Source organism: Euprymna scolopes, chromosome 6, assembly GCF_053919585.1.
Source record: "Euprymna scolopes isolate OS-2025 chromosome 6, ASM5391958v1, whole genome shotgun sequence".
In the NCBI taxonomy this organism is placed as follows: domain Eukaryota; kingdom Metazoa; phylum Mollusca; class Cephalopoda; order Sepiida; family Sepiolidae; genus Euprymna; species Euprymna scolopes.
Window position 1 is genome coordinate 16,654,214 of NC_136487.1, and position 25,071 is coordinate 16,679,284.

Here is a 25,071-nt window from a genome sequence, read left to right on the forward strand (position 1 = left end):
GCGTCTAACTCTGTCCCGTGGGGAGGCTTGTAAACACAATAGCAGTTGTTCTACTGGATGAATTTTCGTAATTTTTTGATATATTACTATTTTCGACACGATACTAAAGTAAGTGTTGTTTTGGCTTGAAACCAAAATCGATCTGTCGACTATCTTAATAAGCACCTTAATATTACTTATGCATTTATGATATTACTTATGCATTTATGATATTACTTATGCATTTATGATATTACTTATGCACTTATGATATCACTTATGGGTACTTATAATATCACTTATGCACTTATGATATCACTTATGGGTACTTACAATATCACTTATGCACTTATGATATCACTTATGGGTACTTATAATGTTACATATGCACTTATGATATCACTTATGGGTACTTATAATATTACTTATGCATTTATGATATCACTTATGCATTTATGATATTACTTATGGGTACTTATAATATTACCTATGCATTTATGATATCACTTATGCACATGATATCACTTATCTTATGGGTACTTATGATATTACTTATGCACTTATGATATCACTTATGGGTACTTATAATATTACTTATGCATTTATGATATCACTTATGCATTTATGATATTACTTATGGGTACTTATAATATTACCTATGCATTTATGATATCACTTATGCACTTATGATATCACTTATGGGTACTTATAATATTACTTATGCACTTATGATATTACTTATGGGTACTTATGCAGAGAAGGTATAGTGCTGAAATAATAACGTTATTATTTAGAAAGCCATTCTTAACCTGGAGAGGGAATGGCGTTTAGTACTTTTACCTAACAATTTAATAAACAGGATACCGAAAACTTGAAAATACTACTTAAAAATATATTAGCACGATACCTTCTCTACATAAATACCTAAATATTTTAAACACAAATACCTCACAAATGCCCCCCCCGCAAAACGAAATTGTCTGTTTTTTTTAGTTTTTTTTTTAATTATTATTATTATTAATTTCCCAACCGCATTTCCTTTCGAATAATTTATGTCGATAATACCTAAATTGTTATTTCTTCTGAATATTATTTTAAAAGTTAAACTTAGTTATTTCGACATCAACTTGATAATTAACTTATTAACTGAACCAAATTGTTATAAAAAATTTTTGTTTACTTCAATGAAGACATTAAAAAAATGAAAATATTGAAAAAAAAATTATATTGTACGTACCCGTTATGGAATGGAGTTCTCATAAAAAAGTTCACAGTAAATGTGACTATTGGAATCCCTAGCCAAATCACCGCTAAAAATTCGTCTGCATTTCTTGTAATAAATCATTTTACCTAGATTTCTTTATAAGTTTTGGTTTCGGTTTCGATTATAGCTGATGGCACTCAAGTCATTTTTTTTATAAATAATTTTATTAAGAATTCTTCATAAGATTATATATATATATAATTATATATATAATTGTATGTGACTTGGGTGCATATCGCTGATCATCGGCTTGAATCAAAACCACACACACACACACACAAACACACACACACACGGTTTCGATTCAAGATGATGTACCTAAGTCATATGGATATATATTTTTATTTTTTGAAATCGCAACTTTATAATATACTAGCAGGACCCGTTAACAGGCGTTGTCTGATGGAAGTATGCCCCAGTGCCCCACCCTTGTAAAAAGTTTAAGTACGGCTGTTGTTGGTATTGCCCAACACTCAGTCCCCAAACCCCAACCTCCTCATGTTAAGAACGGCTTTTGAAATAGACATTTCCAACATCCTCATGGTAAGAATGGCTTTTGGAATGCACACCTCCACCCTACACCTGTTAAGAACGGATGTCGGAATAAACATTCCATATGGGGGGGGGAGCAGGTTGTCAAAATAGCTGCCCCAAATTTAATCTTGATAATCATTGTCATGATCATGATCTTCACGCGAAAATACTATGAACCAACCTTGTAATTTTGGGTGTGCAGTGCTGCAGTGTCGGTCGGAAAAAAATGTGAATTTTTTGGGTGTGCAGCAGTGTCGGTCGGGAAAAATGTAAATGTTCGGTACTTATGTATTTTTGCTACCGTGCTGAAATGATGTTATTATTTTGAAAGCCATGTTAGTGGAGAGAGTGTTTTGTAAGTAATCTGTGTTTGTAAGATATCCATGTTGACCTTTAAGATTCCCTTTTAGTTATAGGGTGTGCATCGATCAAGAAAAAAAAAACTGTAAAAAAAAGAAAGAAAAGGAAACGTCGATGACTACATTGCCCGATAACTTCTATTAAATATTAGTCTTGTTATAACGTAAACAGGTAACAAATACGTATGCAAGCCAATCTTTTTTTTAGTTTTTTAATAATTTCGCAATTGCAGTTTCTGTAAAATAACAATGTAATAAAAAAAAAATGCAAAACTTGAATTCAACTTGAAAATATTATTTTCCAAAATAGCACGGTAACATAAATGCATAAGCACGGCTTTATTTTACATATTTCTTTTCCAAAAGACCCTTTGAATGAATTCACAATTATTTAAATTTAAAGTGTTGTATAATGATTTCTAAAAAAAAATAAGTATTAAAAATAATGAACTTTTATTTATTGTATTTTTTTTTAGAAATAATTACATAACACTTTAAATTTAAATTGTTGTGTAATGATTTCTAAAAAAAAATAAGTATTAAAAATAATGAACTTTTATTTATTGTATATTTTTAGAAATAATAGCATAACACTTTAAATTTAAATTGTTGTGTAATGATTTCTAAAAAAAAATAAGTATTAAAAATAATGAACTTTTATTTATTGTATTTTTTTAGAAATAATTACATAACACTTAAAATTTAAATTGTTGTGTAATGATTTCTAAAAAAAAAATAAGTATTAAAAATAATGAACTGTTATTTATTGTATTTTTTTAGAAATAATTACATAACACTTTAAATTTAAATTGTTGTGTAATGATTTCTAAAAAAAAATAAGTATTAAAAATAATGAACTTTTATTTATTGTATCTTTTTTAGAAATAATTACATAACACTTTAAATTTAAATGGTTGTGTAATGATTTCTAAAAAAAAATAAGTATAAAAAATAATGAACTTTTATTTATTGTATTTTTTTTTAGAAATAATTACATAACACTTTAAATTTAAATCATTGTGAATTTATTCAAACAGTCCTTGGGAAATAAAATACGTAAAATAGTGGTACTTATGCATTTATGTTACCGCACTCTCTCTCTCTCTCTCTCTCTCTATCTATCTCTCTCTCTCTCTCTCTCTCTCTTGGTCGTTACCGTGCTCGAAAACGTGTTAATGGATTCACAATTAAGTCAACAATAAATGATGTAACTTACGTATTAGGAAAAAGATAATATAATTTTTTAGTGTAATATTTTCATAAAAAAAAAACAATAAAATGTAAGAGTTTTTCAGCGGAAAAATGTCTTGAATTATATAAATAAAATGTAAGAATATTGTGTATGTACAGAAATGGCGTTGTGTTTCAGTTTCGAACTGTTCGTTTAATGGTGGAATAATCGAATAAGGGAATTATAGAATGTATAATTCTCAGCCAATCAGATGGGCCGGATTTATGTACAGAAGAAATCATTATTTGATGGTAAGAATATGCAATTGTGTAGGAAATCCGTAGTCAGTTAATGATGAAGAATACCCAGGAAGGTAAAAAATAGAATAAATGGACGCGGTGTCGAATGGGGTTGTAAGAGGACTTGTGAACGTGCGGGTGAAAATCTAGCTATTTCCTTTCTAGGTTACGACGATGATGAACATGGCGCTCATTGGAATGAATGTAAAGTTTTAATATTACGTAATAATGTGTATGTAATTGCGTTGTATAGCTAAATAAAGTAATGGCTAATGGTATAAACATAATCAATTTTTATATGCCATCTGTTGTTGTCAACCTACGGTAGTTTCGTCCAAAGGAGGGAAATTGCACCTCTTTTATTATATACAAGAAGAAGAAGAAGAAGAAGAAGAAGAAGACAAGATAAAACTCGAAGAACATTAACTCTATAATAATATATACGAAATCTGGAAGAATTAAAGTATCATATCTAAGCTTACTTTACAGCCGGGTGTTCCTGCTAGCTTAGGTAAATACGTTTGCAGTTTTAACAAAAGAGCTACAATAATATCAGAGTGTCTCTATTTACACTTAACATTTACAGAATGCCAACATCAATATATTGCATATGAATGAACCCCTTGTGGAATTTCCACAGATCCCGCTAGTTTTTATTATTACCAGAAAATAAGTATTTCCCCTGTTATTATTTTAGTAAGAACGAATTAAAATTCTGATAACGAAATATTTTAGTAAGAAAGATAACATAATTGTACTTCGTTCTTACTAAAATAATAACAGAGGAAATACATCTTTTCTGGTAAATGCTTATGTGAAGTAAAGTAAATAAAAAAATGAGTGCAGCATGCCGCACAGTTAGCGTTTATTTCTACATATAAATATTTCACATTAATTTGAATTTAATGTGTTGTTATTTTATTTACTGTTTTAGCGTTGTGTTTTTTATTTTTTATTTTGTTTTTATTTTGTTTGTTTTTTTATTTTGTTTTTTTTATTTTGTTATTTATTTCGTTTCATTTTCAGTGAATTTTATTCAAGTACGCATGGAAGAAATTAAAGAATTAACAATTTTATTTCATTTTAGTAAGAAAGATAACAAAATAGTCATTACATTTTTTCTGGTAAATGCGTACGTGAACTAAAATAGATAAAAACAAATAAATAAGTGCAGAAAAATAAATAAATGAATGAATAAATTTTTTTTCATTTTGTTTTCGGTGTTTAAGTTTCGGTGTTTAAGTTTGATCATACGGACAATGTTTTTAGCAGTGATTTGGCCATGGTATTCCGATACTCACATTTACCAATTTCACTTAATTTGATCAAGTAGTTTTTTTTTGTTTGTTTGTTTGTTTTTTTGTTTGTTTTTTTTTACAGAGGAAAATTTTAATGAGATCGATCGTCTTCCGACATCTTGCCTATTTCATGGACGAGATGGGAGGCGCCAAGAGAGATAACTCAACCACCGCTTAAAGTTTGTCAAAATTTGACGAGATTATTTTGAAACATGGGCAGAAAAAGTACTTAGATAAATATGTTTTTTTTTAATTATTTTATAAAGTTTCTCTGTTCTTTTACAATCCCTTTATCATTTTGTACTTTGTTGATCCCTTTTTTTTGTGTTTTTGTTTAAAGGCACCCCTTCTCGCCTGCGAAATAGGCAAGATGGCGATGATGCGATCGATCTCAATAAAATTTGATTTTCCTCTGTAAAAAAAAAAAAAAAAAATCGTCGATAAAATTAAGTGAAAATTTTTATGAGAACTTAATTCCATAACGGACGTGTACAATATAATCTTTTTCAATATTTTCATTTTTTTTAATGTCTTAATTAAATTAAACAAGTACTAAAAATATTTACTTATTAAAAAAAAAAAAGAAAAATACAGACAAATCTTTATTGTCACGGAACAAAGATATCATATTCTAAAAATCATGTAAATTGATCACAGATTTTTTTTTTAATAAGAAAATCAAATTTTACGAGGAAGCGATGTGAGAGCCGGGAGCGACCATACTGTTTTAAAATGTAGTAAAATTCAAAGGTCGACAACTCTATTTGATTATCGAGATTGACGGACTGTGCTATTTTATTATTATTTTATATTAATCGCTAAAAATCGTAAAATTGGCGTATTTTGTAGTTGTCATTACCCAAATACGTTTTTTTATGTAACACATATTAAAAGAAAACATAGGGGGAAAAATAAAACAAAGTGGTGGAGAATTTGAGCAAAGTCTCGTAAATAAAGACAAAGTGACAATAAACAAAATGGAGGCAAAATATAAAAAAAAGGAGCAAATGAAAATCAGACCCGAAAAGTATATTAATTTAATCAAGTTTTATTGAAAGAAATAAAATACTGAATTGCTTTTATTTCCCAAAGCAGGTATTAACAATTAACCTCAGGTACCAATTATGAAAAAAAAAAAAAAAAAAAAAGAACATGCAGAAATGGGTCTCTGATTGAGAGACTAATTCTGACATTAATTCTATCAAATGAAACGACAAAGTTAAATTTATCATCCAAATGATAGTGACAAATAAAACGGAAAATATACGGTGTCTCTCTTAAAATAATTATACAAAAATAGTTTTGCTTGATTTGTAAAACTTAAAGGAAAAGAAGCATGCGAAAAGGGGTCTTTATAAATGTTTTTCCTTTGTTTTTCAGTCCTTCTCTTGGGAGGCACTCTCACAATCTTCTTGAACCTTCTGGTTCTAATGTTTTTGTTTTCTTTTTTATTTGATTTTGTTTAAAACAAAACTTTCACTTCGGGTAGTAATGATAAAATGTAAAATATGTATTGATTTTAAACTACTAGTAAAACTAAAATCTATAATTCACCCCCTACAATTATGTTTATAAATTTGAGAAAATATATGCACATTTAATATGTATTTTGACGGTAATCGGGGGAAAATAACAACTCTGTAGTCAAATATTTAAAGGTTTATAAAGGATTGGAATCAGTAATTATATTCGAATTGGGAATTTAGTATAGAATTGGTAATTGTATTGGAACCGAAAAAATATTGGAATCGTCCTATCACTAATATATATATATATATATATATATATATATATATATATATATATATATATCAATCATAATTTAGTAATTTAAATTTATGATTTGAAACGGTTAAATTTCAAGTCTAGAATTTTTATTATATGCAAAACAAGTAAGTAGTTAAGGATCTAAAACAACAACAACAACAACAACAACAACAACCAAAATAGCAGCACTAAGAATAATTTTATTCCCAATATTAACTTGCGGAACATTAGCCAGCATTTGCCTTGTACATCTTCAGAACTTCATTCAACTCAGCTCCCCAACATAATAAATACCAATAATGGTAAGACAAAATCTATTACAAATTAGAATACAACACTTATAAGAAATTTATATATAAGGAATTAAAAAATCATATAAATCTGCCCCTGCAAATAAAATAGATGAAATCAACATTGAAGTTAAAAATTTTACTTAAACTTATGAATATCCATAAATTTACAGAAATCGTAACTCCTGGGACTCCTAGATTTATATTGAAGGATCATAAACTAAACTTCCATAATAACCCTTCTATTAGATTAATTTGCTCATCTAGTTCGGATATTGGTCTAGTAAGTAAGAAAATCCTAGATAGGCTTATACCTTCCATTAGAGAATAAGTAAAAGTCCCGCTTTGGTAATGCTCTGACTGTTCTAAAATAGTTTTTAAAACTTAAAGATAAGCAACGATTAAACTTCATTACTTTTGATATAAATAATTACTATCACCCAATCTCCCTAATAAAGCATTTATATTTGCAAAAAAAAAATATTCGGACATTACAGATTTAGAAATAAAATTAATCCTATTAGCCAGACGATCCTTAATACATTTTAATGGGAAATATTGGACAAGGAAAGATACCCCTAATGATATCGATATAATAATGGGATCCTCAGATTCTGGTTTAACCGACTTAGTGGGGCGTTTTCTAGTAAAAGAAATTAATATAGAATTCAACAATCTACAAGGAGGTCTATACAGACGATAATACATTAAAAACATTCACTTATATAGGTGCAACCTAAAACTTAATAAAAGTAAGAATTTCAAACCACAGGCATTCCTTCGAAAATGAAAGGTCTCAAAATGATAATAATAGTACATCTTTAACTACATTAATCAATAGCCTAGAGGACAAGAAGATTCCCTATTCAATTAAATGGAATATACTGAAAAAAGCTATATCTTACACACCAGGAGCCAAATTTTGTAATCTTTGTATCTCCAAAGCAGTTAATATTATCACTTTCCCTAAGCCTATAATAAATACCAAAAACGAATTAGTTTCCAGATGCAAACACGAGAAGAAATTCAAATACAGCCTACTTAAAATAACAGATTATCTTTAAACATTTACCATCTGTAAAAACATAACACACTCTGCTTTTATCACTTTTTAACCAAAAAGTAAATGGTAGGTCATATTGAGATATTTCTTTTAAATATGGTGAGAATATCCCAATGAACTTATATAGTAATATATTCCCATTTCCACACTATGTAATAACTCACCATGCACGCATTTACATACTATAATTTAAATCCCAGCATGCAATTTTCACTTCTAGGAATTAGCGTGAATACTATGTCAAAATTATTTTAACACCTCTTGATTAATCAATATATATAAAAGCGAAAATGTATGTATGTATGTATGTACGCTTTTCCTCGATGTCCACAAAAGGCTTCTTTCAGAGAAGCGCTCGCTCGCTTCACAACTTCTTAAAACTTTTTATATCATCTATAAATTGTAATATCTCACACTTAAACATGGAGCTCGCCTGTCTATTTAATTTTATTGACTTTCAAACGTTAATTATTCCACATTTCCCGCATCGGTACGCATTACATTCGGTTTTCGGTATAAGCAAAAAGCAAAACTCGATTCTAATCACTGGCCAAAGGCCAGACCGGCCTGCGCGCCCTCCGGGACCCGGGTGACATGATCAAAGTGTAGTATCTGTTCCGACAGATACTGCAAGCTATGACTAGCTAGGACTAGCTATGACTAGCAAAGACCAGATGTGGGGGAACCCCACATGCCTGACCTTTAACCAGCTCCCATTTCCCACCTCTCGGGAGCTGGTCCCCTTTTTTCCCTTCCCCCTCCCTTCACTCCTCACATTAAAAATCGGCCTTGTGCCTAATTTGCTCGGTGGGGGAGCAAATAAATACCCACTGGCTGAAGGCCACACTGTCCCGCGCGCCCTCCGGGGCCCGGGCGACAAGATCAAAGTGTAGTATCTGTTCCGACAGGTACTGCAAGCAAAAACCAAATGTGGGGGCAACCCCACATACCTGACCCTTAACCAGCTCCCATTTCCCACCTCTCGGGAGCTGGTCCCCTTTTTCCCTTCTCCCTCCCTTCACTCCCCACATTAAAAATTGGCCTTGTGCCTAATTTGCTCGGGGGGGGGAGCAAATAAATACCCACTGGCCGAAAGCCAGTGGTCTCTAGAGAGCTAAGTAACGTTTGGTCAATGTCGACTTCGTCATATCAGACGGTAGCTTTTATTTCGAGATGACACGCTCCCCCTAATAAACAGGGAGCGGTTTCTAAAAACAAACAAACCGATTTATTGACCTCATTAAAAACTGTCCTGCACAAAATGCTAACTGCTGAATAGCTATCGCCGTCACGTCAATCAAAAACGCGCACCTGTTTTTTTTCACACTTTACTATTTTCCAACTGCGCGTTGTCAAGGCTTTGTTTTTTTTTCACGGGCACCTGTTTTACTTCGGGTTTTTTTTACACACACCTACAAACACCCGGGCAACGCCGGGTACCCCTCGCTAGTACTTTTATAAAGCTAAATGTTCATACTCATAAGTATTCCCCTTTCGAAAATATTTTCCCAATTTACATATTTGAAATACGTCATCTTTTGGTACTGGTTGTCAATCCTTTTTTGTAGGCTTTTTTATATTATTTTTTACATGACTCTATTTTCTTAATTACCTTACCATCATCGTTGTTGTTGTTGTTGTCGTTGTTGTTGTTGTGGTTATCTTTATTATTTTTATTATTATATTTTTTACTTTTTAGTATTATTTGTATTATTACTATTATAATTATATTTTTAATATATTTTATTATTATCATTTTTATCATCATCATCATCATCATAATTATCATCATAATTATTCTTATTATCATTATTACTTTTATTATTATTGCTTTTAGTGATAGTATGGGTAGTTGAAATAGTATTACATTGATAATTATCCTTATCTTCACGGTTATTATTCTTATTATTATTATTATCATTAATATTGTTATTATTATATTAGTATTATCTTATTTTATTATTATAAAAACAATCATCATCATTATTATTATTATTATTATTATTATTAATAATGCTATTATCATTGTTGTTATTATTATTATTACTAGTAAACTTATTATTATTAGTAGTAGTAGTAGTAGTAGCAGTAGTAGTAGTAGTAGTATAACATCTTAATCTAATACGCCTTGTTAGTATATGCAATAATTACACAGATTCATCTAACTTCAAATTTTCGATTAAATATTATCATTAAAATGCTATTATTAATACTTATAAAAGTTGGGAGTTTTACTTTATAACATTTCTTCATAACATTTTTTTTTAATTACATTTTCACCCTAAACAAGGCACATTGCCACTTTGGTGTAGGGGGCTACTATCAGAGGCAACAACTACTGGGGCACTATGTAGGGATTTGGGCAGCAAGATGTCGGTTCACATTACACTTGAATTTCTGCATGTCAGTAGAGTTGGGGAAGCAGGGACCTGGAATGGAATTCCAGAGTCTAGCGGTTCTGGGGAAGAAACTACTGGAGTAGAAAGATCTTTTACATCTAGGGATCTCTACTGCGTGGGGTGGGATTTAGCTGCCTGTCGGGTTTGTCGAGGGTGTCTACATCGTGGGGGCACAAGTGCTTAAAGTTCGTCAGAGCATTCACTATTAAAATACTTGTAGAACAGGCAGAGGGATGCATCGTTTCATCGATTGGACAGAGGCTGAAGCTTAGATGCCAGTTCAAGGCCTATCAGATTGGCGACTCTCTTTTGAACTTTGTCTAGGAGCGAGAGACTAGCAGCAGATGCACCAGCCCAAATATGACAGCAATACTCCATACATGAGCGAATGGTGGCCTTATAGAGGTACAGGATACTTTCAGGTGTCAGTAGTTTTCTAGCACGGTAGAGAGAGCCTACCTTCTTCGCAACGGACCTGGCAATGTATTCAATGTAATTGTTCCAACTTATGTTTCCTGTGAACGTTAGGCCAAGCATTTTGAAAGATGTACTCTCAGATAGGGAGTCACTGGCCATTGCTATTGGTGGCAGAGAAGGTTTCTTGTAATTATTGAAGTAAACCAGTTTAGTCTTGGCAGCATTGAATGTGACCATCCATTTTTGTCCCCATTCCACTACAGATTGGAGGTCATTCTCTAGTGTTTTTGCCATTTTTTTAGTTATGTGTTCATTTGTTTTCCTGTCATGCCTGCTATAGAGTGTGGTGTCATCAGCATATATACTCATCTGAGAGGCAGTTTTGTCATGGAGGTCATTAATAAATATTAGGAACAATAGAGGTCAAAGGATAGACCTCTGAGGCACTCCCGCATTTATATCATATTGTTTAGATGTACGACTGTCGAGGACAACCTGGATTTTCCTCTTATCTAAGAAGGATTTAATTATGCTAATTATTCTACCAGTAATACCGTATTATTTAATTTTCCTGAGGAGACCCTCATGCCATACCCTATCAAAAGCCTTAGATATATCTAGAGCTACCGCTAATTCTTTTGTTTTCTTCTTCTCGAGACCTTGACCTATATTTTGAATCCTGTCAAAATTTGTCTAGACCTTCTAAAGTTTTGTTCTATATCTCTTTCTTTTTCTTCCTCCTTCTGTTTCTATCCCCCCCTTTTCTTTTTCGTCTCTTCTTTTTCTTCATCCCTTCAAATTTGATTCTCCCACCACCACCACCACCACCATATTTTCCTTTAACATCGAAATTTTGGAATAACGATTCAATTGGATACCGTTTAGAATAAGGATTCAATTGGATACCGTCATAGTAAGTTTAAATCATTTTCACTTGTGCGTATTTATAAATTTGATTCATAAATATAATTTTAATCACTAAAGCTGCATCTTTGTTAAGCAATTTCTTTTATTTTATTTTATTTCATTTTGTTTTGTCTGTCTCCGGATAATTGTGTTTTATTCACAAATTGACTTTACACTCGGAGTGGGTTATGAAACTTAGATATTAAAAATCAATAAAAGATATATGTTTATTAAAAAACATCTTCACCGGACTGATATAATCAAATATTTACCGGATATCCCATCTAACCAAAGGAGAAACCAAGGAATCATGCCTACATCGGATTGTTACCTTGTGCATTGGAAGAATTACAATACGCATTGAAACCTTTTACCTCCCTGCTACCCAAAACTCTCACGTCAGGATTTACCATGCAATCCTTTTCATTCTGCACTAATATCTAATTTCCATTATTCTATGATTTAAAAACTTTTAGTCATAATTTTCTATGTTTATTACATTTAGCAAATTAGGTGCAAACTATTTATTTCATATTTATATTTTATTTTATGTTTATATTTGCTAATATTTTTTCCTCTGAGGAGATAAATAAACATCGGAAACTTATGGGTTAAGGAAATATACTTATCAAAATGTATTGTTTGTTTTGTATATAATAAAAATTCTAGATTTGAAATTTAACCGTTTCAAATAATAAAATTTAAATTACCAAATGATAATTTATTTGCTCTATCTGGTATATTGAGCAATTTTTATTTAGCTGTGATTGTCTTTATAAAATATTACACCCAATAATATTTTGTAAGACCGATAATCACTGTATTTGCATACCAGTGAGTTTATTGCATTACATTATTCTGATATATATATATATATATATATATATATATATATATATATATAATTTGTGAGCGTGAGGTCCTTCCTCAAAAGTTCTAAAACGACTGAGCCTATCTCTTACAAATTTCACACAAAGGTAGTTTATATGTCTCTGGCAGTGTTCTTAGATATGTTTTGTACAGAAATTCGTCCAATAAGTATCGAAAATCGAAAAAATCCGATCCTAAAAATGGATAAAAAATAAGAATTTTTACAAGTGAATATTTTACGTTAAACCAGCCAAAGGAGATAATAAAATCTCAGCAAATCATTTCTTCTTAAAAATAACAGAATTATTGTCATCCGGAGATATGGCTCAGTGGTAGAGCACTTGAATGAATGATCCCCTGTACAAGCCCGGATGTACCTCACCACTTTATTTTAATTTTTTTCTTATTAATGTATTAATTTACGATAAAAGAAGAGGTACCATTTAAAATCGCCGCAAATAATTTTTTCATTTTCATATTTTAAAAGTAAGCATTAATCAGAAGTGACTTTTCCAAAGCATTCATCGTCAAGCCCAAATATCAGCTGACGTGATATTGTAAACAAACACAGACGGAATTTGATGAAGGATATTATCATTATTATTTTTTATTTATTTATTTATTGCGAATTAGTCCATCGGGCAAATTATTCCTAATAATATATAATATTCAATAGAAGATTGATTCTACAATAATTCATACGTAATCTTCATAAAGTTCATAAATTAAAATATGTTCTAGCGTATTATACGACCAGGAAACGCCGGGCAACGCTGAGCAACGCTGAGCAAACGCTGAGCAATGCCGGGCAGCTCGTATATATATATATATATATATATATATATATATATATATATATATATATATATATATATATATATATACTGGTATATTTTTTGGTTTCTTAATCTCATTCTTCCAGAGGAAGTCTCGAAATAAAGACGAAACGTTGATGAACACATAATACGGTTTGTTCCTTTTTATTTTCTCTATTTTGTCGGAATACTATTTCCATTATTTTCATCATATATATATATATATATATATATATATATATATATATATATATATATATATATATATATATATGTATATATGTATATATATATATATATATATATATATATATATATATATATATATATATATAAAGGTTACTTTGTCGAAAACAAATCACAGGTCTACCGCAAGTATACATACCAGTTGCACCTTCCCTCATCATTATAACACCACAAACAACATCCACTTATTGTCGGTGTGATCCGGCCGCCACCATCTTCATGTCGCTGTGGCTTGTGGATCAACAACATCACTATGCAACCAGAATACACATATTACCACCGGCAACGCCGACCACCAAACCGCATCGCATCACGTCGTCAATACAACGACGGTGTCCCCCCCCCCCCCCAATGCCATGCGACAGATGCCCTAACCTTGCAAGGAGAAAACAACATCAACAACAACAAGAAAACAAACAAAATGAAACTGAACGACTGACTGTCAGAGGCGACCGGCGTGGTTAGAATCAGATACATGTGTGGAAAAAAATCGCAGATGATAAGAACGACCATGCAGTAATGAGTCTTGCCTGTTCGGAGGCAAGACCGGAAGATGCATTGTGCTTGCTTTTACACGTCTATAATAATAATAATAATAATAATAATAATAATAATAATAATAATAATAATAATAATAATAATAATAATATCACACAGTCCATCTAACTAGAGGATCGTTTTACTCGATGTGTCAGCGTTAAGCAAGAGACGTTTGGATAAGAAGAAGAAGGATTAAAACAACAACAACAACAACAAACTACAATAAAAGAAGAAACGCTTCCACAATGAGCTCAGAATCGTAAGTTAGATCAATCAAACCATTTACTCCATTTTTTTTCTCTCTAATTCTCTTTTCTTCCTTTTTCTTTATAATTCATCTTATACCTCAGTGCTTATGCAGAATAGTGATTTTTTAAACCAACACATTTCAGGTGAAAACATGATTACGTACTTACGTGTCATATAAAAATTAGTATAAATTCCAAAAAAACTGCCCAAAATGATTCGGTAAAAGATGTGCTAGATGTATAGACAATAAAGCAGCCACAATTATTTCCGACATTTTGTGTTTAAAAATGGCGGATTGTAATTATTTAGTCAAAATGATCGAGTGCAGTAATCGCCCCTGGATTTTGCAAACCCAACATTAAAGCCATAAAACTCGAGAATTTTTATTTTTACTTTTAATTATTTTTCTACAGTATCATTTTTTTTTGTAATTTTTTGAATATATACTAACTTCGACATGGCAGAAAAGTACATAATAATGTCTTAATCTAAAAATATGTTGGTTTAAAACATCACTATTCTACACAAGCACCCATACCTTTTGCTTTTATAAAATTTCTTTTTGGCTAGAAGCAAAGTGTAGTATCTGTTCTGATCTGATGTTTTCTGTCCTTTGTCATTGAAAAAAGACCTTTCTAGACTGAGGCAATGTTTAGTCTTGTCCTAATTCAGACTACTAAATTTGGGAGTGCTGGATTTTTTCCTCATAAAAACCACATAAAAATCGAGTACTCCCAAATTCATCTAACTTGTATCTAACTCTGCTTTCTGAGAAAGCGTGCAAGTAGGGAATTAATCTTTCTGTGTATCATTTATTGGGTTTGTTTTACAATCCACAAAGGTATGAAAAAGTGTTCAAAAAACAAATTTTTAACAAATAAATGTTATCAAAGGCAAGGTAAGTTACATTTTTACCTATCTGGAAAAGATTTTAGCGGTTTTACTCATTTTAAAACGTTTATTCAGTTCGAAAAACATACAGTGTTTATCGATAGGTGCGAACAGGAAAAATGACGGCGAGATAAATATATGAAGTTTGGAAAATGAGTTAAAACTAAAAAATTATATAAAATACTGTTAGAAATTTACCCGATATATGTTACCGTGGTATACATCACGATAGAAGAGTCCATATGTTGATGAAATAGGGTAAACCATCATCACAGCATGTTTCTCTCTATATATTTAACCATCAATCTATCAATTTGTTTCTAGTCTGCTCACACACACACACACACACACACACACACACACACATATATATATATATATATATATATATATATATATATATATATAAGAAACGATTGTAACAATAAAGAAATACATCTTACGATAAATATGTTATAATATATTGTTGTTTTAGTAATTGCAAAATTAATATATATATATATATATATATATATATATATATATATATATATATATATATATATATATATATATATATATATATATATATATATGCTCGATTATGAATGCCGATAATCGTTGAGCTTAATTAACTGGGTCAACTTTTTTTTTTTTTTTTTTTTTTTACATAGGCATCACCACTTATCAAGGCCAAGAGGCCACTCAAGGATAAGGGTTAAAGAGTGTACAGTAGACATCGGACAATATAGTAATCATTAGTAAAGAAAATTTGGTAAATTTGATAACTTATATAGAACGGCTCATCAAGAACTTATTTACGTTAGACTTGAATACAACCATATTGTAGTCAGCCGGAAAGCAGGAAAACGGAAGACAATTCCACAGGCGTGCATTTCTAAGAAAGAAGCTTTGTTCATGGAATCTACGTTTAGGTTTAGGCACAGATAAAGAGTGGGGGGAATTATTGATAGTGTTTTCAGCTAATATATATATATATATATATATATATATATATATATATATATATATATATATATATATATATATATTTATACCTACAGACATTAGTGTTTCATCCCTTCGGGAATCTTCAGTGCAGGGTGTCACGATTAACACCAGTCGACAGATTCAAGCTCGGGAACACGAGCCATCTCTGGCTCGATTACCAAAGACCCTATCCATGCGGCTACCATTAACCGCGTGAAATAACGTTGAATTTAAATATTTTAATTTTAAATGTTCTTTACGTCAGTCAGACAGTGATCTAATCGTTATACGATGATCTATGCGTAAGAGTTAAATTGACCGACTTAATTCAGCTGAAAGTGCTCACCGATAAGAAACGAGTTTCTTAAAAAGGGGTTGTCATAATTTCTTTTTACTATAATAATTAAATACCTACATACACTGCACTAGTATTTCATTCTTTCGGGAATCTTCAGTGCAGGGTGTCAGGATTATATATATATATATATATATATATATATATATATATATATATATAAAAGTACAAACAGTATATATATATGTGTGTGTGTGGGTGTGTATATATATGTATATATAAGTACAAACAGAATATATATATATATATATATATATATAAATATATATATAAGTACAAACGTTTCTAGCAATTCAAAACAAGTACATACACACATATATATATATATATATATATATATATATATATATATATAATAAATTCCACAGCCAAACAACGTCGTAGCTCACAAGAGCCATGACTGTCAACGAACCGGAAGTCCGAGAGTTTCGCCTTCGTTTGGGCTCATCAGTTAGACACATCCGAACTCAGGATTCGGAACCCGAGCCTCTTGCATGCGAGACAAGAACTCTACCAACTGAGCAAACGCCCCACACACAAGAAAAAATCCTAATATATATATATATATATATATATATATATATATATATATATATATATTTTTTTTTATAAAGTAATAGGGGTTGTGTGTTTCTGTCTGTGTGTACAGCTCTCCATCATCAACGAAATATAAAGGAGGTAAGAGGGTAGATCTCTCCTGGTAGAGAAACATTAGAACCCATTTTAGGATGTTTCTGTTATAGGAGACATAAGAATCTATGCCTAATTTCTTTATATACTAGTCTACAAACCACCCCCATATCGAATGACTTATGCTCATTTGCATATCACATTATATTAAATCTCTTTAACTAATTACCTCGACCTTATTACATATTGGAAATATTCTAATCATTTCAACTGTACTATTTACAAAATCTATTTAACATTTAATTATTTAATATATTTTCATTTAATTTTATATTCGATTTATTTCACTTTACGTATATTATCAAAACAATTCATTGGCGAGCAAAGCTTTATGTTTTGGGATTGTATTGAAAATGTAATGGAAATTTCAATTTCGTTCCGTTTTAATCTTTTATATTTTACTTGCCAATATAATTGAAAGAATACAATTCAACTATCGTAATTTTATATAAATAAACAAAAACAAATATTTTAAAATAAAACTTTATTAAAAAATAAATTATTTTATTTTTAAATGAAAAAAATCAATTTAGTAAAATAATTGTATTAAACACCCCCAGCCTTGTCAGCAAACCTGTAAACCTATAAAAGTTAACATTTCGAATGTAAACAGTGATTTTTCGATTTTGTTAGCGCTTGCCGCAATTAAACACAATTAAAACGGAACTAACTTTATTTCCATTCTATTTTTTAAACAACCCCCAAAACATAACGATCTCTTCCAGTTATAGCCAATTTTTTTTTAATTAAATAAAACAGGTCAAAATAAACAGATAAGCGCATTTTCTTTTACATTTTTCTTACAACCATTGTCATTTAACCAACTGCAGGATATCGTTACTTTTGTGGGGTTGTTTTGAAAATGGCACGGAGATTATAATTTCGTTCCAATTTAATCTTTCTGGTCGAGCCTATTTCGAAAGCCTGTTTATCATAGATTTGAACTACAAATAATTTATTACATTTTGATTATTACTATCTTAAGACTTAAAGCTTATATTTATTTCATTTTTCTATTTATATATTGAATTAGTTATTTCCAGTCTTATTTAAACTTAGTGCTTTCTTTAAACCGGATGAACCTTTTATAAAAATATGAGTTTAACGTAAAGAACACGAACAAGGTTTTATTCAACTGAATTTCTTCCAGTTTACTAACAAAATATATAAATTTAAAAGAGATATAAATAATAAAATAAAAAGGTTATGTAATTTAAAAGAAATACACGTACTCACAAAAGCAGAACTTTTTTTTACACATTTTTTTCTTTAAAACCATAACAATGAGACTAACAATTACCTAGATCTTAGTAATTATTTGTTTTAATAGAACTGTTTTAATTGTACTGTTTACTTAGTTAACCTAAGTTGGTATTACATTTATTTTACATTTACTTTTTTTTTTAATTATTACTTTTAGACTGTGACGTTTACACCCGGAAGTAATGAGTCACACGTAGGTCGCTTTTATTCATTCCTTTTGGTCAAGATCAAAGTGTAGTATCTGTTCCGGCAGATGCTGCAAGCTATGACTAGCTATGACTAGCAAAGACCAGATGTGGGGGCAACCCCACATGCCTGACCTTTAACCAGCTCCCATTTCCCACCTCTCGGGAGCTGGTCCCCTTTTTCCCTTCCCCCTCCCTTCACTCCTCACATTAAAAATCGGCCTTGTGCCTAATTTGCTCGGTGGGGGAGCAAATAAATACCATCTGTTCCGGCAGATGCTGCACTTAAGATAATTTGTACCAGTCAATGGAGGGGAAACCCTCTATACTGGGACAATTATTATTTTTGGTAACCAGAGTGCCCCCTTTTTGCCTACTTTTAGGGGAGCTGGTTTTTACCTCACATTAAAAACGGCCTTGTGCCTAATTTGCTCAGTGGGGGAGCAAATAAATACCATCTGTTCTTCAGATGCTGCACTTCATTTTCTTGTTCTCTTTCGGTGGAGGAGAAATCCTTCACGACTGAGACAATTTTTATTTTTGTACCTTTTCTCCACGTTAAAAAACGACCCTGGTGTCTAACTCTGTCCCGTGGGGAGGCATAGTAAATAGGTACAATATAATTGTTTATAATTGTACTATTCAGAAATATTATTTATAGTTCGTCCATTTCAGTCAGTATACATTACCTTTACGCTTAATTAATTTACAATCATTAATATCGTTAAACAATTCCGTTTAAAACCGAAATTATGCCACCCAAACGAAGTAGAAACGAAAGTGAGGAAGAAAGAATGGAAAGATTGGAAGCTAATAGACTAAGAGTTGCTGCAATTCGCTCCAATGAAAACAATTCAGATAGAGAAAGACGTCTAGAACTTAACAGGATACGTCAAAGAGAAAGGAGAGCAAGACTGTCAGATTTGGAAAGAGAAACCCAACGTGAAGCTGACAGAACTAGACATGCTGTAAGGCGGTTAAATTCATCACAAGATGAAATCCAAGAAAGGCAAAGATATGCACTGGAAAGAGAAGCAATATTACGATCGAATGAATTATATGAGGTAAGTAGACGTACACAAGGTCAGTTGAGAGTGGCTCAACGACATCAGAATGAATCGGAAACCCAACGAAGCTTTCGCCTATACCAAGGGCAACAACGAGAGGCTGCATGGAGAGAGAGTATGACTTTGCCCCAGCAATTGACAGAAAACGAGGCAGCTAGACAACGAATGACTGCTTTGAGACACCATGAAATAGAACACTGCAATAGAAAAGGATTGCTCTACAACAAAAATGACTCTCTCACTACAGCTGATATAGGAAAAATGGACAAAGTATGTCAACATTGCTCAGCTGTAAAATTTAAAGGAGAAACCCCTGGTTGTTGTTGTTCTTCTGGCAAAGTTGTGCTTGATAGCTTTCCACCACTGCCTCAGTTGCTTCAAGATTTCCTCTCCGGCAATGGTCCCATCTCTAAAGATTTTCTGCAAAATCTACGCAGTTATAACAATTGTTTTGCAATGACATCATTTGGTCACAAAATTGCGGCAGTACATGGGTGGAATCCTTCTTTTAGAATTCGAGGCCAGGTTTGCCACCAGATTGGGAGTCTTTTACCACCTGAAGATGAAACAGCAAAGTTTATTCAAGTCTACTTCTTGGATAGTCTGGAAGAGGAACTACATAATCGGGGACGTGACAGTAGACTCAATAGAGACATTCTCCAAAGTCTGACTGAATTTTTACATGAGAACAACAGCTTTATTTGTCAGCTGAAAACAACAAAGGAGAGGATTGAAGAAGAACACTTGGTAGAACATAAAGTTGTCATAAGGGAAGACCGAAGGCCGCAAGAAGAGCATCCACGGCGATTCAATGCTCCAACAACAACGTATGAGATTGGAATATTAATGGAGAATGAACCAACAGCTAACCGGGATATTGTCTTGCGTTTTAGAAATGATACATTAAAATGGATCTCCGAACTACATCCCCTCTACGATACTTTAATGTACCCGTTAATGTACCCCTATGGTTCTCCATCTTACAACATCTACATGAAGGCATCCAATGGGCGAAAAGTTACCCAACAGCAATTTTATTCGTACCATTTAATGACTCGGCCTGGAAACTATTTTCTCTGGTACCGAAGGCTATTTCAACAATGGCTGGTGGATGTGTACTGCAAGATTGAAACAGAACGTTTACAGTTCCTGAGGCGTGAGCAACAGACCCTGAGAGCTGACAATTATAGCAACTTGAGAGATTCAATTCTTAGGGAGGATGGGAATCCAGAACAGTTTGGTCAACGAGTTGTACTTCCAGCAACTTATACAGGAGGCCCTCGATACATGTTTGAGCGTCAAAGTGATGCCATGGCATATGTTCGGCGAATGGGCCGAGCCGACCTCTTCATCATGTTCACAACAAATCCAAAGTGGACAGAAATTACAGAAAATTGTCTTCAAGGGCAAGACCCTCAGGATCGTCCAGATATTGTTGCCAGGGTTTTCAGGCAGAAGCTAAAAAAGTTACTTGAATTTATTAAAAAGGGAGGATTTGGCAGGTTGAGGGCTTTCCTGTACAGTATTGAATATCAAAAAAGAGGACTGCCGCATGCACACATCCTCACCTGGCAGGCCCCAGAGGACAAACTTCTACCAGAAAAAATGGATCTCTGCATATCTGCAGAGATCCCTGACAAAGAGGAAGATCCTGATCTTCATGCTAAAGTGATGGCACATATGGTGCATGGACCTTGTGGACCATTTAATCCAAATTGTCCATGTATGATTGACAACAAATGTTCCAAAAAATACCCAAAAGAATTTCTTCAGTGTACCAAGCAAGGCCAAGACTCTTACCCCAAGTACAGGCGAAGAAAACCAGAAGATGGAGGCCAGACTGGTACAATAAGGATGAAGAGAAATGGTCGGTATGTTAATCAAGAAATAACAAACCAGTGGATTGTTCCGTACAACAAGGTCCTCCTTCAGCAGTTCAACGCTCACATTAACGTAGAAATTTGCAGCTCGATCCAAAGCATCAAATATGTCCTCAAATACGTGAATAAAGGATGTGATCAAGCAGTGTTTGAACTACAAAGAACTGATGGAGCAGCTAACCAACAAGGCCAAGTACAAAGTCACATTGTGGATGAGATCCAGCAGTTCCAGAATGCAAGGTATGTCGGCAGTTCAGAGGCAGCCTGGAGGATATTGGAACATCCCATCCATGAACATTTCCCCCCAATTGTACAACTTTCTGTTCATCTTGAAAATGGGCAGTGTGTCATGTTCTCAGCTGATACTGCTCTGGAACGAGCCCAAGGTCCACCGCCTGCCACAACTTTGACAGCATTTTTTCAACTCTGCCATGAGGATGACTTTGCAAGGGGTCTCAAATACGTAGAAGTCCCTGAGTTTTACACTTGGAACAAATCGACAAAGAAATGGATGAGAAGAATGCGTGGGGTACAAGTTGAAGGTACTGAAAATGATGATGTATGGAAGGCACCATGCATTGGGAGAATCTACACGATTAGTCCAAAAGCAGGGGAGTGTTATTTCTTACGCCTGTTGCTCAATGAGGTTGCTGGTCCAACTTCATTTCAAAATTTGCGAGCATACAATGGTCAGGTGTTTGAAACATACAGAGCAGCGTGCCTTGCTCGAGGCCTTCTAGAAAATGACCATCACTTGCATCAAGCAGTAGGAGAGGCAAGTGCCACTCAATCACCTTCAAATTTGCGAAGCCTATTTGTGATAATTTTAACAGCCTGTGAGCCAAGAAATCCTCTTGAGATCTGGATGGCTTTTCGTGATGTAATATCTGAAGACATTCTTCACAGATACAGGCAAGAAGTTAACAATCCAGAAGCAGATTTTAATGAGGACATCTACAATAAAACTCTTTGTCTAATTGAAGAAAAAGTTCTCCTTATGTGCGGTCAACCATTGGCAAGCTATGGATTACCTGCACCAATGCAAGGGAGAGATGAAAGACTCGCGAGAGAGTATCAACGTGAAGTTACTTATAATCTTGAAGAACTTCCCTACAAGCAGAAAATATGCAAGAAAAACTGACCGATTCTCAAAGAGAAGTTTACAATTCATTCATGGCAATGTTGGAAGCACAAGGTGAAATGAACAAAAACATGATGTTTCTTGATGCTGAAGGTGGTACGGGCAAGACTTTTGTAATCAATTTGATCCTTGCAAAGATTAGATCCATGAGAAAGATTGTGCTTGCAACAGCATTCAGTGGCATTGCTGCTACTCTACTACAAGGTGGCCGCACTCTTCACAGCACTTTTAAAGTACCCTTGGATACTCATCGAATGGATCAGCCAGTTTGCAAAATTACTGGTAACTCAGCCTTGGCAAATGTAATTAGAGACACCTCTGCAATCATTGTAGACGAAGCCCCAATGACGCACAAGAGTGCTTATGAAGCAATTGACCGAACACTGCAAGACATCACAGGAAACAAGAATCCCATGGGTGGCATTCCAACCTTATTTTGCGGTGATTTCCGTCAAATCCTCCCAGTGGTTAAAAATGGCACAAGGGCTAACATTGTCAATGCAAGTTTGAAACAATCCTATCTCTGGAGGCACGTTATAGTGAAGAGACTGACTACTAATATGAGAGCCTATATCTCTGATAACACAGCTGCAGCAGACTTCTCAAAATTGCTTCTCCAAATCGGTAATGGTCAGTTTCCTATCACTTCTTCACCTGACACAATTAAGATTCCAACTGCGCTTGGTAAATGTGTCGGTAATCAGAAGCAACTGAAAGACAAAGTGTACCCAGACCTGCAAAACAATGGAAAATCACCGGATTGGCTTGCTGAGAGAGCTATTATTTCGCCATTAAACAGCAATGTAAATCATTTGAACAATTCAATAATGGATGAATTTCCAGGAGACACAAAGCAATACAAGTCAGTTGATTCAGCTACTAATGAATATGAAGCTGTTCACTACCCTGTGGAGTTTTTAAACTCTTTGGAGATATCTGGAATGCCTCCACACATTTTAAATCTCAAAATTGGATCGCCAATCATGATTCTTCGATCCTTGGAACCGCCAAAAATAACAAACGGAACCAGATGTGTTATCACCAGATTGCACACCAATGTACTTGAGGTCACCATTTCCTGTGGTCCCTACAAAGGCGAAACCGTTCTACTGCCAAGGATCCCCTTAGTTCCATCGGACTCAGTACTTCCATTTAAATTTCGGAGACTCCAATTTCCTGTGAAGGTGTGTTTTGCAATGAGCATAAACAAAAGTCAAGGTCAGACATTTAACACCATTGGCGTAGACTTGACATCAGACTGCTTCAGTCACGGTATGTTCTACGTCTCCATCAGCCGGACAGGAAGTTCAGAAAAACTCTACATTCTGGCTCCAAATCAAAGCAGCAGAAATGTAGTTTACCCTGAGGCTCTTTAGTGAAAAGTTCGAGAAATGGATATGAGGAAAAACTGACATGATCTGATTGTGGTAAGTTTTTAGTATTGAATGTGCAAGATAAAATTTAAGCAAGAGTTGAAAATGACTTCAATGAAAAATTTACTATGTAACATCAAGTAACCTTCCTTTTTGATGAAAATGTTTTGTGAAGTTCCTGATTGAATTTCAGTCACTACAAGAGGTAGTTAAAATGTTAATCACCTTATGCAATCGTTGCTCTTACAACATCAACTTACTGGAAAGGTGCCCACAGATTTTGGTACCCGAGTGCGCAACAAAGCTCCGTGCAAAGCACGGGTATCTTTGCTAGTATATATATATATATATATATATATGCGCAATAAAAAAGAACATTTATTAAATTAATTTAAATTGTAAACAAAAAATGCAAATGGACCAAACGTTGTATGTAGAGATTCACAAAGAAAATAAAGACGTTAACTAATTTGCATAATCCTTTAAAAACCAACTTTTATTAATTCATTGTTTGTTTTTTTTTTCGGTTTTCTTATAGGATGATTTGTTTCATTTCAATATTACACACAGTTCTATTTGTGCATATTTTCTACAACGTGCATAATTGCATAGCATTTTAAGCTGCATTTCATTTAAAGTAAATATCTTTATTTCTGTAAACGGAACAGTCTCTACTATACTACTACTCTGTTAAGTTTTGATCTTCAAACTTAAAGCTTGATATACAGGGTATTCTGAACCGCGGAACAAAATCGATTTGATTTTTAGCCAAAAAAAAAAAATAGCTACTA

The 25,071-nt window shown here is 32.9% G+C and overlaps 1 long non-coding RNA gene across 1 annotated transcript in view; it reads left to right on the forward strand.

Moving 5' to 3' along the window:
* The first annotated feature begins 14,118 nt into the window (after positions 1-14,118).
* Positions 14,119-25,071, forward strand: part of LOC145277539 (uncharacterized) — a 74,670-nt gene continuing 63,717 nt past the window's right edge. The window contains exon 1 of the long non-coding RNA XR_013868152.1: positions 14,119-14,476. This is a non-coding gene — a long non-coding RNA (uncharacterized LOC145277539). The remainder of the gene's footprint in view (positions 14,477-25,071) is intronic.